The sequence below is a fragment of the Panthera tigris genome, chromosome C2 (assembly GCF_018350195.1).
Source record: "Panthera tigris isolate Pti1 chromosome C2, P.tigris_Pti1_mat1.1, whole genome shotgun sequence".
In the NCBI taxonomy this organism is placed as follows: domain Eukaryota; kingdom Metazoa; phylum Chordata; class Mammalia; order Carnivora; family Felidae; genus Panthera; species Panthera tigris.
In genome coordinates this window covers 49,002,434-49,022,772 of record NC_056668.1, presented here as the reverse complement: position 1 = coordinate 49,022,772, position 20,339 = coordinate 49,002,434, and the positions used below count along the sequence as shown (strand labels likewise).

The 20,339-nt window shown below is 39.1% G+C and overlaps 1 protein-coding gene and 1 long non-coding RNA gene across 6 annotated transcripts in view; one reads left to right on the top strand and one right to left on the bottom strand.

Annotated features, from left to right (window-relative positions):
• Positions 1-8,012, bottom strand: part of ZPLD1 (zona pellucida like domain containing 1) — a 539,338-nt gene extending 531,326 nt beyond the window's left edge. For all 5 annotated transcript variants that reach the window (XM_042999205.1, XM_042999207.1, XM_042999203.1 and 2 more), the window contains exons 1-2: positions 7,813-8,012; positions 6,992-7,083 (exon numbers count right to left, since the gene is read on the bottom strand). The gene's annotated coding sequence lies outside the window, so the exon portion shown is untranslated. The remainder of the gene's footprint in view (positions 1-6,991; positions 7,084-7,812) is intronic.
• Positions 8,013-9,361: 1,349 nt separating this feature from the next.
• On the top strand, positions 9,362-17,444 carry LOC122242056. Its single transcript, XR_006222217.1, has 2 exons — positions 9,362-10,962; positions 17,214-17,444. It is a non-coding gene; the product is annotated as an uncharacterized LOC122242056 (long non-coding RNA).
• Positions 17,445-20,339: the final 2,895 nt, after the last annotated feature.

The window sequence follows — 20,339 nt, the reverse complement described above, 5'->3', positions numbered from 1 at the left end:
ATTCTCCTTATTCATAGACAAATCATCTATTTGTGGTAACATCTGAAAATTCTTTTTTCTTCTTCCCTCTCTCGTCCTCTTCACTGTTTCCCAGAACCCATGCATGTGCAGGAGAAACAGGTCACTGACAAATGAGATCCTTGGGATACCTACAAATAATTTGTTGGGAATAGAGACCAGAACAACTGGCAAAAATTGGACATATTTAAATTATGGATTAAAATGCTCATTTTTAGGTGGTTCAGTCAGTTAAGCATCTGGCTTTGGCTCAGATCATGATCTCACAGTTGGTGGGTTCAAGCCCCACGTCGGCCTCTGTGCTGACAGCTCGGAGCCTGGAGCCTGGAGCCTGGAGCCTGGAGCCTGGAGCCTGGAGCCTGGAGCCTGCTTCAGATTCTGTGTCTCCCTCTCTCTCTGCCCCTCCCCTGCTCATGCTCACTCTCTCTCTCTCTCTCTCAAAAATAAAATAAAAACATTAAAAAAAATTGTTTTAATGCTCATTTATATGAATAAATAAAATAAACCTTAAGAAAGTTAGAGAGGCGTCAGTGGTAGAATCAGAATAAAATTTATTCTAAGTTGTTATTTCTATCAGAGATACACTTTCACATAGTTTGAAGAGACATGTACTTACTTTACAAGACCTAATTTAAAAAATAGCATCCCCCTCCCAGAGGCAACATCATTCCTCTCCTTCAGAGGATTTTATCACTAGATCACTAAGTAACATGCATATATTGTTATCTCCTTGAGTCTTCAGTTTTTGTCATTATCTATTGATTTTCTACCAGGGAAGATGAAGCTTAGCTTTCTTTAACACTCTTTTCCCATAACCACCACCATCCCCATTCATTCATTCATTCACCATCTATTTCATTCAACAGAGTTGTATTGAAATTTTGATTACATCAACATTGTTTACATTATTGTGAATATGTAAATGCCATTCACAGTTGAGACTTGTAGTCTACTTGATTCCTTTCCTGTACAAGGTTTTTTTCTTTCATGGGAGGTGGGAGAGGAGATTGGAGAACAATTAATAACCCCCGCTTTTTTCCTTATTTACTCATATGCTCAATTTTCTATTTACTTATCACAATTTGATTCCAAGCTCTCTGCCAGATGTCTGAAACTCCCATCAGTATATTGTGAACACAGTGTCAGTCTATTAAGTTCCTCTTCTTGAGAAAAATCTTTTCTGTAGCCTTACTTACTTAATTCTGGACATTAATGCCTAGCTGTTGTCTATATTCAGTGCCTGTCTATTATCTTAGGATCTCCCTTCTTTCATTCTAAAGAATTTACACTCTCTTTTATTAAATCCCCTGTTCTTTATCTCCTGTTCCTTTCTCCTTCTTAGTTTACTCCCTCATTTTAATGGATCATATTCAGTAGGAAATCTATGTGAAAGAGCTCATGGGAGATAAAATTTTTTTCAGACCTTGAGTATCTGAATTTTTTAAATTTTATTCTCATATTTACTTATGAATCTGAGTGTAGAATTCTAGGTTAGGAATCATTTTTCCTCAAAAATTTGAAAGTACTGTTCCATTATATTCTAGCCTCTGTTGTTGTTGTTGCTGAAAAACGCATAGGTGTATTGATTTTTTTTATATATACGTATTTTGTATGCAACTTGTTTTGTTTTGTTTTAATTTACGGAAGTTTGTAGAACTTCCTGATTTCACCAGTATTGTGAAGTTAATACAATAATGTACTCTAGAATGAGTCTATTTTTAATCCGTTCTGTTGGGCAATCTATGGATCCTTTCAACCTAGAAACTCTAAACTTAAGTTCTAGAAAAGTTTCTTTATTTAGGTAATGAATTCCTCCTTTCTATTTTCCCTCTTTTTTTGTCTCCTTTTGGAACTCCTACTATAAAGGTATTGGATCCCATGTTCTGGTCCTCTAATTTTATTATATTTTCTCTTCTCTTTTCCACCTCTTTTCCTTTTAGCTCAACTTGTAGATATCTCAATTTTATCTTCCCACTGTGTTGTTTATCTTCCCTCTTTTCATTTCTGTTATCATATTCTTAATTTCTAAGTGTTCCCAATTGTCCTTTTTTTTAAAGCAACCTGTTCTTATTTCATGAATGCAATAACATTTTATGTCTCTCTGAGAATATTAATGATGATTTTTTTTAAATTGTATTTCCCCTGGGGCACATGGATAGCTCAGTTGGTTAAGCACTTAACTCTTAATTTTGGCTCAGGTCATGGGCACACAGTTTGTGAGATCAAGCCCTGTGTCAGGCTCTGTGCTTACAGCATGAAGCCTGCTTGGTATTCTCTCTCTCCCTCACTGCCCCTCCCCTGCTCGTGCTCTCTCTCTCTCTCTCTCTCTCTCTCTCTCAAATAAATAAACAAACTTAAAAAAAAAAAGTCTTGAGGCACCTGGGTGGCTCAGTCTGTTGAGCATCCAACTTTAGCTCAGGTCATGATCTCGCAGTTTGTGAGTTGGAGCCCCACATCAGGTTAGCTGCTGTTGTCTCAGAGCACACTTTGGAAATTCTCTCCCCCTCTCTCTGCCCCTCCCCTGGTCATGCTCTCTTTCTTTCTTTCTCTCTCTCACTCTCTCTCTCTTTCTCTCCAAATGAATAAACATTTTAAAAGTAAATAATAAATTTTAAAAAAAAAATAGTCTTTCCCCTAACAAATCTTCTTTTCTTCCAGGTTACTTTTTTTCTGTTAGTTTTTTTCTGTGTTAGTTTCGATCTCTATGTTTTATGCTGAAATCTTAATCTCAGCTAGCTGGTGACCTTGCTTGCCTACACATATTGAGTTGGATCCTAAAAGAGCCGATAGGAAGTTCTGAGCCTGTGGTTGGTGTTTGACTACCATGGGCTTCACTGTACCTATTGATCTAGCTGGACCATTTCCTTGGAGATCTTCCTTCCCAAATATCAGTATCATTACTTCTTTCTTCTTGGACTAGTAGAGTTCCTAGAGAAGGATCTTCCAGTCTCCTATCTAGAAGATATTTTCCCAGTATTAAGGATATATTTAATCCCTATGTTTTCAACATCAAACTTCCACCCACAATTGTGTCTGACAAATCCTAGTGCAGGGACCCTCTGTTTTACACTCTCCAGTGATAATTTTCTCAGACTTCCTCCAGGTGGTTAGGGGTAGAAAACAATTCTGAGTCTATGGATTGGGGGAGGGGAATCTAACTGCTTTTTAAGTAGACTTTAAATCAGTACTATCCTTTTTAGCACTACCTCCCTTCTTCCAGAAGTACTTGTGTGCCAATTCCTCAAGCTTTTAGGGAGTCTGGACTGTAAATCAGTTTACTTTTCAGCTTCTGCCTGGCATAGGATTCAGCTTTCTTAAGTATCTCAAATTGTGTTGATATTATTTCCCCTCTCTTTTTTTATATCCCTTTAGATTTATACCTTTCTCCAAAAAAATCTATTTATTGTCATTTTATGAGGTTTTTGAAGGAAGAAAAATAAATATCTGTGTTCAATCCACCATCCTGATCCAAAAGTCATAGTTATAAAACTCATCATAACTCTTCATGCAGCAAAAGGGAAAATAAGGGGCACCTGGGTGGCGCAGTCGGTTAAGCGTCCGACTTCAGCCAGGTCACGATCTCGCGGTCTGTGAGTTCGAGCCCCGCGTCAGGCTCTGGGCTGATGGCTCGGAGCCTGGAGCCTGTTTCCGATTCTGTGTCTCCCTCTCTCTCTGCCCCTCCCCCGTTCATGCTCTGTCTCTCTCTGTCCCAAAAATAAATAAAAAACGTTGAAAAAAAAATTAAAAAAAAAAAAAAAAGGAAAAATAAAATTTTAATGATTACCCAGGGAATGTAATCAACATTACAACCAAAGACAAAAGAATTAATACAACCACTTTGGAAGATGTTTGGCTAGCAATATCTATAGGAACTGAATATACCCCAAATGATAAATACTCCATGTCTAGTACATATCCAAAAGAAGTAAGTACTTATGCTCACCAAAAGTCAGGTACAAGATGTCCAAGGCAGCACTATTCATATTAGCCAAAAACTGGAATCAACTCTAAAGCTCATCAACAGTGAGACATACGATAAATTGTGGTATGTTCATGGAATATGCACAGTATACACAATGAAATACTATAAAGTGAAAATGAGCAAATTACTGCTATATTCAGGAACACAAAATTAACACTGAAGGTGTACACTGAAGAGTATATATTATAAAATTCTACTTCTATCAAGTTCAAAACTATTTTATGATGATAAAAGTCATAACAGCACCAATGTCTGAAGGAGAGAATAATCACTGGGAGTGGGCACAAGACAGGTGTCCGGGGAGCTGATAATTCTATGATCTGAGAGGTGGCTCTAGGTGTATGTTCCCACAGTAAAAGATAGTCAAGTCTATGCTGATGTTTGGGCCATTTTCCTATATTATACTTCAATTTAAAAGGTCTCTTCAAAAAAATTTACCTTTACCAAAGAAGGAGGAGGAAGAGGAAGAGGAAAAAGAAGAAAGAGGGGAGGGAAGGAAGGAAGGAAGGAAGTCAAACCATCCAAGTAGATTCATCTGGTACCGAACTTAGATTTAAGTGGTTTCTTAGGTTCAAATGCCAGCTTTGAATTATCAGACTGTGACTTTGGTTAAAGCATTACTCAAATTCCTCTATAAGATTAAGATGCAATCATTTGTTCATCCAACAAAAATTTATTGAGTGCCTGCTATTATAGTTACTTGGGATATAGCAGTCAGCAGATCCTTACCCTCATAGGACCAATATTCTCATGAGGAAAGGGGAAAAAATGCCGGCTCCGCCTACCTCACAGAATTTCTGGGAATCTCAAGAGGAAATCATGGTAACAACCTGCTTCTCAATATAAGGTTTGTGGACCAGCAGTATGAGCACCACCTGTGCATTTATTAGAAAGACAAGTCGGGCCCCACTCAGAACTACTCAATTATATCCTCATTTTAACAAGATCTGCAGGTGATTTACATGCACATTAAATTTGGGAAGCACTGCTATAGTATTTTGTGAATCATAAAATGCTGTCAAATGTAGGCTATTATTATTAGTCATGCTCACCAGGAAACGGCCACAACCCTGCTCTGTAGATAGACACATTCCTATTCCAGAAAATGAAGGATATGAGGGTGTGAAAAAGTACATGTTTGCTCCCATCTAGAAAGCTGCTCTACTTCCAGATATGTTGTTTTGGAGTGTTTCTTTTCGGTTTGTTCTTTAGGTCAGCCTCAGTTCTCCAAGTCAATAGACCCCTGCCGATGAAGATGCTATTGATAAACTTTACTGCTGGGTTTTTCAAGTGGTCGAAACCCATTTCCTGGTCATTCGACAGTGAGCCCAGGAAAAGTGCTGTGATAAAGTAATAAGATGCTAAACAACACAGACTTTAGATTTATGGAGTTTTATTGGCCTGTTGGCATGTCCCAGATTTATTTTGTGTCTTTCATCTCCTGGCTGGGGGTGCCTAGCAAAACTTTTTCCTGCAGGCCGTTTGGTGGATCTCTAACCAGACTTGTCCCAACAATGCCTGTGTGGAAGTGAGACCCCAGGAAGCAATGGATTGCTTGGCAGGAAAGGATGTTGTTCTGGGACTAGGGACTAATCAGCCCTTCAACAACTGTCTTATAAGAGAAACAATACTTTGTCTAGTTTCTCCTACAGTAGTGTTACTCGAAATTTAATGTGCATACAAATCACCCAGAAATCATATTAAAATGCAGTTGCGGGAGGGGGGGAGTGGAGAGACACCTGGGTGGCTCAGGTGGCTCTTCATTTCCTCCCAGATCATGATCTCACATAGGGCTCTGTGCTGACAGTGCGGAGCCTGCTTGGGATTCTCTCTCTCCCTCTGCCCCTCTCCTGCTTGTGCATGCTCAACAAATAAATAAATAAATAAGAATTTTAAAAATGCATGTGGGATTTACTAGATCTGAAGTGGGACCAACAATTGTTGATTTTTAATATGCTCCCAGGTGATGCTGATACTACTGGTTCCCAGACCTTGAGTAGCAGGATCCTATCCCACAAGAACTCAAAAGGAACCAGCTGTAATTTTCAACCACTAGGCTCTTCCAACGTTCATAACGAGGTCTTCTGAAAAACACCAATGTCCAGCAAACCCAAGTAAGTTGACTTACTGGTTCTTTAGGAATTTAGAAACTAAAAGATCCATATTAAAACTATAAATATATATTTAGATATAACTATATTAAAAAGCTTGGAAGGAAGTGCATTAAAATGTTAAGATTTGTATTTTCTCTTATTCCTGCTTTCTAAAGTTTCAAAAATAAACATAATTATGTAATATAAAAACAATAAATATTAGATTTTAAAATGTTTATGTTTACAAATTATCCTAATCCCATGCCAAACACTACATACTGGGTGAAATGTTCTTGACTTTTCCCTAAATGTCAACGAGTATAACATATATTCAGATTCTCTCTGATTCTTTTCTCCACCTACCCACCATAGGACAGCTCTGAGCGCTGAAAGGTCAAGTTGTAATGGGCCCCAAACATATCCAACATTCCACTTTCTAAGGGAAAGAATTGCTTTTTTGGTTTTGCCATCTGAATGGTGAAAATGCACATGGCTTCATTAATAGTAAATACTTCTATGAGCCTTTTATGATGCAACAGTCCTCATTAGAAAACTCTGGACTTGCCAGAAGCACTTTGTGAATGTCTACTTTGATAAATTCATGATTATCATAAAGCAATTCAAAAACAAAAACTATAATTAAATAGAGGTCATTGTTGATGATTTGATCCTATAAGCAAGTAGAAAAACCACAAGAATGGCAAGGCAGTCTGACCAGGGCTTGCTCTCTTAGCTACTGACTTACACCATTTCTAATGATGCCCAACATTTCTTGAGTGCTTATTATGCACCAGGGGCTGTATTAAATATGTTAGGTGGATTTTCTCATTTAATACAACAACCTATTTTCCCTTTTTCACAAAAGAGAAAACAACAGTAGAGAGGCAAAGTAACTTACTTGTGGCTACACAATGGGTGGCAGACAAGGCAGGAAGTGACTGATTCCAGGCAGTATGTGTCTCAGAGACACTTTGGAGAAATCAATGAGCCCTGTCGACAATATGGTATATATCAAATCATCTCAGATTTGTTTTCCGACTTCCTAGGCCTATAATTAATCCCCCATTTTTTCATTAGTTTTTTTTTTTTTAGTTCATTTACTTATTTTGAGAGAGAAAGAGGGAAACAGTGTGAGTGGGGGAGGGGCGGAGAGCGAGAATCCCAAGCAGGCTCCGCCCTGTCAGCACAGGGCCCTACAGGGGACTCAAACTCACCAACCATGCTATCTTGCCCCTGAGCCAAAATCAGGAATTGGAGGCTTAACTGACTGAGCCACCCAGGTGCCCCTCATTAGCTGTTTTGATTATTCTCATCCACTTACTGTTTTGTAGTCACTAATTAACTGCAGTTTGTGCACTAGGAGCTTCAGAGAAAGACTTCTTTATTTTCCTAAATTGACTCCCATGTGGATTCTTAGAATTTTCCTGTATTTTTTTTTTAAGTTTATTTATTTTGAGAGAGGGTGTGTGTGCATGCACATGCGTGAGCAGGGGAGGGACAGAGAGAGGAGAGAGAATCGCAAACAGACTCCGTTTTTCCATGTTGAGTACAGAGCCCTACGTGGGGCTCAGACTCATGAACCATGAGATCATGGCCTGAGCCAAAATCAGGAGTCAGAAGCTTAACCGAGTGAGCCACCCAGGCACCCTGAATTTTCTTATTTTAGAATAAAAATTGAGTAGATATGTTTATAAAAGGATTAGAGCTGCTTTTTCTTACCATCATCATTATCATCATGTTCTCTGGTTTTCAGTCTTATTTTGTCTTCATTTTTCTCATTTGTGTTGCCCTTAAAGTTGTAAGTTCCTTTTGGGCAGGAGCGTCTTCACTTGAAAACAACAAACCGATGGGCGCCTGCGTGGCTCAGTCTGTTAAGCGCCGCAGACTTCGGCTCAGATCATGATCTCGCGGTTCAGGTCATGGTCTCGCGATTGGTGAGTTTGAGCCTCACATGGGGCTCTGTGCTGACAGCTGGGATCCTGGAGCCTGCTTCGGATTCTGTGTCTCCCTCTCCCCCCGCCCCCCAAACACACACAGTCTCTGTCTGTCTGTCTGTCTCTCTCTCTCTCAAAAATAAATAATAATAAAGAAAAAGAAAAAAAAAAAAAAACAGAGCTACAAAATTAAAGACCAAAAGGAAAACAAAAAAACCTGTTAGTGATGGTTGCTTCTGGGTTGATGCAATTGTAATTTTTTTTTCTTTTCTGTACTTTCCAAATTTCCCACAAGTGCTTATAATTAGGAAACATTATTATTTTAAATCATTTAAACTTTCCTTATCTGGACAGTATATGTTGATTTCTACAAAACATCTCATCAACACTGAAAAAAATCTATCCAGTAATAAATGGAAGTGAAGTTTTTATGTATATGTAGAGCTGTATGTGTTAGAGGCCTCATGAGAAGGAGCCCCTCCATCTGGGAGAAAGGAGAAGGTCACTTTAGTGACCTCACCACTGCTGCCTTGAATCTAAGTGGCTCAGGTACACAACCTACGGTGAGCTTCCCATAGCTTTCACAGAATAAAACCTGTGTTCCATAGGAGAGGGAGTAGGCCCCATAGTAAACACAAGACTTGCCACCTTCCTCAGGTCAAGGACTATCTCAGAGTCCTAGAAATACTTTTTCTAGGTAGTGTGATTGTTCTGAAGTTTTGTTTGCGATACTTTTAAGCACAGACTCTGATATAAAAGTTACTGACGTTGATCAGTTCTGGAAAGATCTCTTTCATTCCATGTCAAAGAAGGAAAGGGAGCTACAAAGACCTAGGTTTTTTTAACAGGGATGTATTTCTCTGGCATCATGGATATTTTGAAATAAGTAGAAACCATTGCTGTCTACTTTCTACTGCTCTGTTCATTGTGCATTCTGATGTCACAAGCTGTAACCTAGTAACCGCACAGTACATAGAGTTCTATTCATCACCCAAGCATGGCTAATAGGACAGATGGTTGACAGAATGACAGACAATATGCGTGACTCAAAGAGGAAGTTGCTACCATCTTCTCTGTCCACTGAAGGAATATATCCTATGTGCTGGAAGCACCAGGGCAGATCCCCAACTATCCTTGTCAGAGCAACCCTGAAATGAAGATCAGAATGGCTGCCTCAAGAGGCATATGGGTGCCTCAGTCAGTTAAGCAGATGACTTGGGCTCAGAGCATGATCTCATGGTTCTTGGGTTTGAGCCTCATGTGGGGCTCTGTGCTGACAGCTCAGAGCCTGGATCCTGCTTCCGATTCCGTGTCTTCCTCTCTCTCTGCCCCTCCCCTGCTCACACTCTGTCTCTCTCTCAAAAATGAATTAACTGAAAAAAAAAATGTCTTCCTCAAGATTTGGGGCTAGACCCCAAAGCAGAAATTACAGGTGACAGGTGAGAGTTGGGACACACTTTGAGATGAAGTTCTCTAAGGAATAGTAAAATCTTCTATAATGCTTCTGGGAGGAGGGATGAAGGGACAGTTTGACAGAAGTTCTTCCTTAATTCCTTCTGGAAATACAGGTTTCCCTCTGGACCAGAATCCTAACAAGGTAGCTCAATGCATCTTTGAAAGACAGTTGGAAACCTGATATCATGATTTGTAGACTGATTGACTGGGTTCAGATCCCACTTCTGACAGCAATTGGAAGTAGTCGCTTCACTCTCTCAGCCTTGGCTTCCTCATCTTGAGATAAATGATACCTGATTCATAGAAATGCTGTAAGGATCAAATGAGGAAATATGTATGAAGTACTATGTGTATGTATACAAAGTACACAGTAGACCTACAAAAAAATGATAGCTATTACTAATTGTGTGTGTCTGTCTATATAACATTGTGCATATATACTTTTCATACGTGTGTATATATAAGGTATCTTATGGCAAAGAAATATGAGAAGCATTCTGGTTTGGGTTTTGGGTTTATTGGAGGAGGTGATTAATAGCATATGAAATGCTGTAGGTGTCAGACCCCCAATAATGAGTCCAGAAAACAGTGCACCATGATAAAGTTATCCTGTCTTCTTGTTTAATGGCTTTCCAAACACACTGAGAGTCAGTTTAGATAAAATATTGTGCAAGTGTCTGTATGTCAAAGAAAAATTTCACAGAACAGAGTTTGGCTGAAAAAGAAGAAGACATAATTCAAGTCTTCTTCAAGGGGAGAGAGAACTTAACTTCCCTAGAAACAAAAAAAGCAGGAAGGTTTCTAAGAGCTGAGGTTAGCTAGTTGAAAAGTACTGGAGGACATTAGTTTGGTCAATGTGACTAGGCCATCTGTGTTTGCTGACACCAGTCTAGGTTCCTACCCTCCTACAGAAACTGGGAGACCCGGATGCTACCTTTCTTGATGATAACATTTCAAAAGATGTCTCCCAGGTCCCTGAAACAGATGGTTCTCAGTTGTAAAAGGGGCAAGCGGCTAGGAAAAGATTTACATCTCAGATGGGCAAATAAAGAATTTACAATTGTAAGTTTTCTAAAGTAAATGCTCTAAGACAAGGGAGGTCAGTGACCTACTGTCGCTAAGAAACCTGTCTAAAGTTTAGTCAAGCTGAGGAAAATAAGGCCATCTTGGTCATGTTCCTGACTTAGCAGGATCAGTCAATGTATCAGTCACAGAGAGCCACCTAAGGCATGTTTTCCCTGATGCCACCAGGAACTACCTGTCCAAAACAAGTTCCCCACCCCCATCTGTAATAACCTGTCTCCTTTCTTACCTGTCTGGACGTTCCAACCATTTGAGTCATTCCCCTGTGTCAGATGACAAAGGTGAGTGCACAACTCATAGAAGGCCACTGTTATAGTGCTGGTGAGATTTGGGGGACAGCAATGAAGGACCTATCTGCACCCTGCTGTCAGGGCAAGGCCCTCAGCAAAATTTTGAGGTACACAGAGGCTCTCCAACTTTTCTTCCCTTCTTTGTTCCCCCTTGCTGTTTCAGACACACTGTGCCCCCAGAATCTCTCCTCTTCTTTTCTTTCCTCCCAAGAAACGTGTTCCTGAATCTTCTACTAAAATGTAAAAAACTGGCTAAAAGCTTAGAGAAAGCCAGAATGTTTGTGTACTAACTAAATTGTGAGATTAAGACCTGAGCTGAGATCAAGAGTCGAACACTCAGCCAACAGAGCCACCCAGGAGCCCCTGTCTGCTAACTAAATCTTAAACTAAGGGAAATTCCTGGTTCTGATCAACAGTGAGCTAGAATTTTAAAAGACCTCCTCCTTGTTGGCAAAACTGTCCCTTCCCAGCAAACGGCTGCCACAATGAAACACAGGACAGGAAAGCACCAACAGGGACCCAGCCTGATGATGAGAAGTGCTGGATAGCCCTAGAGTGGCCCAGAGCCAGGCTACTGAAGTGAGTGCCTAGACATGGAAGTGGATGGGGATTCTGAAGGTGCTTGAGGAAGAATATCCAAAGCATATGTCTAACCAAAGCGAGGTGATGAAAACCAATGTTTCCTACCTGTTACTTTTCCCTCAAATGAGTTCTACAGCTGAAAAAATTATGAGACCCCAAAAAGGACCAGGCTGTTCAATTTTATCCCTGAAGCATCATCTCAAGGCTTTCCTTCTATTTTATGGAAGTTTATCATACTCCAAACACTAACTAAATTGCTTCTATACTCATACCCTCCAGCAATGCCAGCTTTAATGTATGCCTCCAGGGAACAATTAAATGAGTTAATATATGTAAGGCAAGAAAAGAATGTCTGGTGCATAATAAGTGCTATATACATATGAGCTATTGCATTATATTATTATTATTATCATTATTATTATTATTATTACACTGCAGTCCTGATTGTGAGGGATTTTTAGCAAAGCCACGGGTAGAAGAGTGCCCCAATTAGAGCTGCTAGGTCAGTGCCATAAAACAGAAGAACTCAGTAAATTCCCAGAGAGGAAAATGTAATCATCCTGTTCTTTGCAAAGATTTAAGATAGCAAAATGGATGGTATTTTGGGGAGATAGACTTCCCCAAGGTCTTGCTACCTTGCATCAGTGAAGCCAGAAGTCAACGGAACCTGTTTTTATTTGGGGTTACCTCTAGCCAGCACTATAGATACATGTGAGATCTGGATGCGGAGGGCTCACAACACTAGTGATGTCTCTTAAGATATTTCTTGTGAGAAATTCATCAATAAAGCTAACATAAAGAAAAGTGATATTTGAAGGACAGTGTTTCTCGATTCCTGTTCACATCCTTGAAAGTGACCCGCTAGATTTATTACATAACACCGAGAAGTAGCAATAGCAGTTCTGTTTCCTGGGGAAAGCCAGCTTCCAAAAATTGCAGTAGATCTGTTGATATAGGGTAATGTAGTGCTAAACTGGCCCGGCAGGGTGGGTATTTTGGTCTTAAAAGGGAACAATACAGTAAAGATAGTTTGTGTTTATGCCTGACCTAAATCTTTCACTTCCCCTCACATAAGAGAAGCAGATGTTCAGTGGAGAGCTGGGGAGGGAATGGGGGAGACGAAGGAAACGAAATGAAATTATGGTTCGAGTTATTCTTTAAAACATCAACCAGATGTTCCTTATCTAATGTAAGTGCTTAAAACCTCAACACAGAAGAATCTCTTCATCTTCATTAATACATTAATTCTCTATGCCCTACTTACTTCAGCTTTTCTTTAAAGACACAAATGTAGTAAAAGCAGAGTCAACAATTACACGAGCCATCTTTTCAACATATGCTGCTGAGACAACTAGATACCCATAAGGAAAAGGATTTAGACGCTTACTTTACACCATACACAAAAATTAACTCCACATGAATCATAGACCAAAAATCCCTTACCAAATGTAAGCATTAAGGGGTGCTTGGGTGGCTCAGTCTGTTAAGTGTCTGACTTCAGCTCAGGTCATGATCTTGCAGCCCAGGAGTTCGAGCCTGGGGCCAGGCTTTGTGCTGACAGCTCAGAGTGTGGAGCCTGCTTCAGATTCTGTATCTCCCTCTCTATCTCTGCCCCATCTCTGCCCCTCCCCTGCTCACAGTCTGTCTCTCTATCTCTCCTTCAAAATAGTAAAGAATTAAAACTATACAACTTGTAGAAGAAAACATAGGATAGAATCTTTATGACCTGGGTTAAGGAAAACAAAGATTTCTTAGTATGATATCAAAAGCACTATCCATAAAAGAAAATATTGATAAATTGGACTTCATAAAACCTTAAAAGCTTTGCACTTCAAAAGACACCATTCACTATAAAAAAAAAAAAAAAAGACATCATTAAGAAAATGAAATATAAGGGGCACCTGAGTGGCTCAGTCTGTTAAGCGTCCGACTTCCACTCAGGTCATGATCTCGTCGTCTGTGAGTTCAAGCCATGCATCGGGTTCTGTGCTGACAGCTGGGACCCTGGAGCCTGCTTTGGATTCTATGTTTCCCCTCTCTCTGCCCCTCCCCGGCTCACGCTCTCTCTGTCTCTCTGTCTCTCTGTCTCTCTCTCTCTCTCTCAAAAATAAACATTAAAAAAATTTTTTAAAAAGAAAATAAAAGGACAAGGCACAAACTGGGAGACAATATTTGCAAATTATATATCTGATAAGAGACTTATAGCCAGAATATATAAAGAATGCTTACAATTCAATGATAAGAAAACAAACAACCCAATTAAAAAAATGGGAAAAATTCTGAATATACATTTCACTAAAAAAGGTATACAAATAGGCAACAAACACATGAAAAGATACTTATCATTTGTTACTAGGGAAATCAAAATTAAAGTTGCAATGACATATCACCTCACATCCACTAAAAAGACTATAATCCAAAAGGCAGACAATAGCAAAAGTTGGTGAGGACATGGAAAAACTAGAATGCTCATACATTGTTGGTGGAAATGTAAAATGGTACCACTACTTTGGAAACAGTTGGGCAGTTTCTTAAAAAGTAAACATAAACATAAACGGCTCACAATTCTACTCTTAGTTTTCTACCCAAGGGAAATAAAATCTATATCCACAATAAATAATAGTTCATGAATGTTCATAGCAGCATCATTCATAATAGCCAAACCTGAAAACAATCCAAATGCCCAACAACTGGTAAATGGATAAACAAAATGTGGTATGTCCATACAATGGAATATTATTTAACAATAAAAAGAAGTGAAAACTGATAAATGCTACAACATGGATGAAACTTGAAAACATTATGCTTAATTAAAGAAGCCAGTCACAATGGCCAATAATGTATGATTGCATTTGTATGAAATTTCCAGAATAGGCAAATCTACAGAGACAGAAAGTAGATCAGTGGTTGCCTGGGGCTGGAGGAATGAAAATATTCTACAATTGAGTTGTGATGATCATTGCACAACTCTATAAATTTACTAAAAACCATTGAATTGTACAGTTTAAATGGCTGATTTATATGTTAAATTGTACCTCAATGAAGCTGTTAAAAAAGAATACATTGATCTTTAAACTGATCTTCCTGACAGAAAAGGCAGAAGCAAAGAAAACCATAGAATACATAACTTTAATAAAATACAGAACCTTGGGACCCCTGAGTGGTTCAGTCAGTTAAGCATCCAACTCTTGAGTTTGGCTCAGGTCATGATCTCACAGTAATGAGATAGAGCCTGCACAGAGCTCTTACCCTGGGCATGGAACCTGCTTAAAATTCTCTCTCTCCCTCTCCCTCTGCCCTTCCCCACCTTTCTCTCAAAAAAAAAAAAAAAAAAAAATATATATATATATATATATATACACACATATATAACTTCATTCTTGTTTTTTAAAAAAGGAAGCAAGTAAATATACTTTTGGAAAGTCTTTTTTCCTCTGAAAATGATTTATAAGGTATAACTTTGTTTACATAGTAACAGCTCAGTGCTTATTGCAGTTTCATCAAAAACACTTTTTTAAAGAAAAAAGAAAAGGAAAACCCAAGGTGTTCCATACATGCTATTTATTATAGAGGACCTCAATAAAAGTTGAAGGAATGTTGTTAGGTCTTAGTATAGGCACAGAATTCTAGGTGGAGCCAGAATGAGAAATTGCAGAACCAAGTTTTGGGTACTGTGACTCAATACTCACCAATTACTCTGAGAAGCTAAAAGAATGATTGCTTAGCAACCCTCTTTGGCTGTGCTTCTCACATATTTTTCTCACTGGGGCTTTCACAACGTTTCCACATAAGGCAATCCAAAACTGAGTTTACCAATGAGTCCGTAATTTTCCTACCTATGTTCTGTAGCTGATTGAAAGGAGATTCTCATGCTCAGACTATAGATGTGTAGACAGAAGATGAGGGTCTGATTTACACTCTTGCCCAGTAGTATGACCTTAATAGAGTGGGCTGAGGACACATATAGGTAAATAAGACTTTTCTCAAAAAAGCAGCTTTAGATCTGTCCCCAAGGCCGTAAAAGTACAGCAAAGCCCTACATTTATGTGCCCGGAGTACTTAAGAGATATCCTTGGCCTAAAAGATTTTTAGGGGAGAATCTGGTAACCATCTGTACCTATCACTTATGAGCTTCAATGTACCTTCTCTGGAGTCATAAATTTGCAGAAGAATTGAATCTCCTTGGCTCCAATGGGTGGTGTTGGCCCAAACTACACACCAGCACCCTAGCACCCCTGAAACATAACTACACTTAGCTATTGAATAGACCTATGTAGCTCTACTTCACCCGAGTGCATTCTAAAAATGGCATAGTTGACACTGAGATTTTCCTTCTGAAAAAAACCACCCATCACACAAGACCATGTCATCAGCACAGAAAATAATGAATACCTTCATATTTGATATGTCAAGAGGCATACCATCTGGTTTATCTAAAAAAGCTGGCACAAATTATCATAAGTTAAATAACTGGGTGGCTCAGTTGGTTAAGCATCTGACTTCGGCTCAGGTCATGATCTCACAGCTTGTGAGTTCAAGCCCCATGTCAGGCTCTGTGCTGACAAGCTCAGAGCCTGGAACCTGCTTTGGATTCTGTCTCCCTCTCTCTCTGCTTCTCTCTCTCTCTCTCTCTCTCTCTCTTTCTGTCAAAAATAAACATTAAAAAAAGTTTTTTAAATAAATAATAATAATAATAAATTTAAATAACTGGGTGCAGCTACATTTAACACCAGCTAAAACTGGAATTCATTAAGGAGCTCACTATGTTTCACAACAGAAACTGTGATAGAGTCACTGGAGAAAAATAAAAAGCCTTGGACTTACACAGACCCTATTATGTCATTCCAGATATACGTCATGATAATCTCAAAATGTTCTTAATCTCAACAACAACAACAAACCTGATTAAGTAATGGGCACAGGACTTGAATCGATATTTCTCCAAAGAAGATATACAAATGGCCGATAAACACATAAAAAAATATTCAACATCACTAATCATTAGGGAAATGCAAGTCAAAACTACCTTACATTATGTAAGCTAATAAAAAAAAACAGAAAATAACAAATGTTTGTGTAGATGTAGAGAAAGTGAAATCCGTATGCAGTCTTGATAGGAATGTAAAATGGTGCAATCTCTACGGAAAACAGTATGGCAAATCCTCAAAAAAATTAAAAATAGAGTTACCATGTGATCCAGCAATTCGACTTCTAGGTATACACCAAATTCAAATTAAATTGAAAGTAGAGATTCAAAAAGGTACTTGTACACACATGTTCACAATAGCATTATCCACAATAGCCAAAGATAGGAGCAACCCAAGTGTCCATCAGTGGATGAATGGACAAACAAAATATGTTATATTCATAATGATGAGATATCAGTCAACTTACAAAGGAAGGGAATTCTGACACATGCTACAGCATAGATGAACCTTGAGGACATTATGTAGGTGAAATAAGCCCGTCACAAAAAGACAAATATTGTATGATTCCACTCATATGAGGTACCTAGAATTGTCAAATTCATAAAAACAAAAAGTAGAATGGTGGTTGCCAGGGACTGGGGGGAGGGGAGAATGAGGAGTTGTTTAATAAGTATAGAGTTTCACTTTTGCAAGGTGAAAAAGTTCTGGAGATGGCTTGTACAACAATGTGAATATATGGAACACTACAGAACATTTCTCTTAGAAGTGGTTAAGATGGCAAATTTTATGTCATGTGTAACTTACCACAATGTAAAAATTCCTTTAATGCTCTTAACCAATTTCTCCAGCAGGTGAGTCATCATGACGTTGCAGAACTGGGTCCAAAGGCTGCCTGATTCAAGCAGGATGCTAACACTACTGAACCAGACCTGTGGTCTCATCAAGAAGAAGGCTGATTTTGAACTACCCTTTTGGTAGCTGTTGTATGTTGGGCTCATCTTTCAGGGCCTTCACCACATCTTTCCCAGGCTTAATATTTGAGAAGTGAAGACAGAAACAGTAAAATTAAGATGAAAGACCGTGGTCTCCAAAAGTTGTCTTTGTTTCCACTTGCCATATAATTTGGGCCTCCGTTTTTGAGAAGGCTAGAAACATGTCTAACAGTGTATCGTGACCTCCAACATACCCTATTGACCAGTCAGCCTTGTGGAAAGAAAATAACTAGTGATATTGATGACCTATCAGACATTTTGCATTCATAACAAAAATACAAAAGAATACGTAATGAAAGCAGCAGTGGTGGCCAGTTGAAGGCTGATATTCTGACAATGGAAGGAAAGAAGGAACAATGAAGAGATGGAAGACACAATGGTCCCAAAGAAGGTAAGTGTCTCCCACACTGCCTCCAACTCTGTTCCCTCTAGAGACAGTGCATACCACACACACACACACACACACACACACACACACTATTTCATGTGTTGGGAGTGACGGGAGTGAGAAATGAGGATGTGCTCAAATCCAGCTGTCACCCTATCTCAACAGTTTCAGAGGCCTCAGAGGGGAACAGATTACTAAGAAACCCTGCCACCAACCTTTCTTCCATGTCACAGTGAATTAGAGACCATCAAGGAAACACCCCACATTCCCATGCACACCTGTGCCTAAACATTTATCTGCATCCACTCCAGCAATTCAGTCCTCCTCTCCATTTTAGTGACAACAGAGTCTCTTCCGCTTCTCTAAACACTTCAAACAACACTCTAGATTCTGATGCTTCTGCATTTTGAAGGAACCATGTTTCTTCCATTATTCCCTCTCTCCCCTACATCTTCATCCACTCCCCTTCCTTTAGCAAGTATGTGTACTCAAATCTCACTCATTCTCTAATTTTAAAAAACTCAAAATGCAACACACACACACACACACACACACACACAGAGGAATATTATTTAGCCATAAAAAAGAAGCAAATCCTAAAAAAAAAAGTAGAAGAAAATCCTGCCATTTGCTACAATATGGATGAAAACTGAGGGCATTATGTTAAATGAAATAAGTCACACAGAGAAAACAAATGCTTTATGATCTCACATATATGTGGAATCAAAAAAAAAAAAAAACTCACAGAAATAGAGAACAGGTTGGTGGTTCCCAAGGGTAAGACATGGAGGTAGAGGAAATGGGTGAAAGGGTTCAAAACTTCTAGTTATAAATAAGTTCTGGGGATAATGTACAGTATGGTGACTATAGCTAACAATACTCTATTTTATATTTGAAAGTTGCTAAGAAACTAGATCTTGAAAGTTCCCTTCACAAGAAAAAAAAGTGCAAGGTGTTGGATGTTAAACTTATTGTAGTAATAATTTGCAATACGTACATATATCAAATCATTGTGGTGTACATCCTAAACCAATATGATGTTATATGTCAATTATATCACAATAAAACTGGAAGGAGGGCTCCTGGATGGCTCAGTTAGTTAAGTGTCCGACTCTTGATTTGATCTGGCTGAAGTCATGATCTCAAGTGAGATCGAGCCCCACTGTCAGCATAGAGCTCACTTGAGATTTTCTCTCTCCTCTCTCTCTGCCCCTCTTTCTCCCTCTGTCTCTTAAAATAAATAAATAAAATTAAAAAAAAAAAAACACTGGAAAAAAAAAAAAAACTCCTACACCCTATATCTCTTTTAAGACTGTCACTTCACAGCCAGAATTCTTAAGATTTCAGTTCTCATTTGTCTTCATTTCCTTATCTACTCAGCCAACTGAACTGAGCTGATCTGAGATCAGTCACTGCAGCTGATCTCACCAAAGTGATCAACAATCTTCCTGTCACTCAATATGAAAGACACTTGAAGTCATTGTATTATGGGACTGCTCTGCAGTACTGGACCCTGTTCACCAGACAAAACTCCTTGAAGTGCCATCTTCCTTTACCTTCCCAGACACTGTCCTTTCCTGGTTTTCCTCCATCCCCAGACTGAGCCCTCTTCCGACTAACAGCTATTGTCAGTTCCTCTCACTGGGGGTCCACATCACCGCTTCCTCTGTAGTCCTAACACAATGTTAATATTGAGTAAACCTCTGGAAATTCGTGTTGATACACCAGCTCCAATAATGCAGTGGTTCTCAACCCTAGCTCCTTTTTAAATTCATTGGGAACTTTTACAGAGGTATCAATACCCCAACTCATAGTATTTCTGATTTAATAGGTCTTGGATGAGTCCCAGGTACCAGTATTTTCTAAAAGATTTTCAGATGAGTTTAGGGCTCACCACTAACCTTGCCACCCCATGCTGGGACTATAAGGATGGGAAATTTGCAAAATGCCTAACTATCATTTTAGAACTGAACCCTTCAGTTAGAGTTTAGATGGAGCTTTAGAATTCTGAGACAGAGTACATTTTAAGGGTCTTGTTCAAAGTTCTTATTGAACCTTGCTTACCTCTGGCTCATCCATTATCATGCAATCCCAGATTTCTCTTACCCTTGCTTAGCCAGGAGCTAGGAGAAAATAACAGGAGAAACCAACAAAGTCACACATTTTGTCAAATGAACAAGTGGTCTAATGTCTGCAAACATGGGAGGTTTTTCTTCCTCTCCCTTGCAAATCTGCCAGGATTCTTGGGAGTGCCTTTGCCCCACCTTCCCCCTAGTTTCCAAGTACCAACAGGCCCAAAACCTTCCAGAATCTCTGGCCTTTCCCCTCCCTTTCTGCCTTGAGGGTGCAGAGTCTGTTGTGTGCCTGGCTCACTCGAGAGATTCTGCCTGTTACTGTTTACGAGGGAAGCGTCTCTCACGGGGTTGGCGTGACCAGAGAGGAATATTCACACCAAGGCAGTTTTCTTTGTTTCATGTGTTTAATTATTTGACTGCAGTTGTGGTTTCTGGGGGTTTAGGGTGAAGACGTGGGGAAGGAATTGGTCAAAAAGAGGGCTAGACGTGTTGAAACAAAACAACCATTAAAAGCTGAGA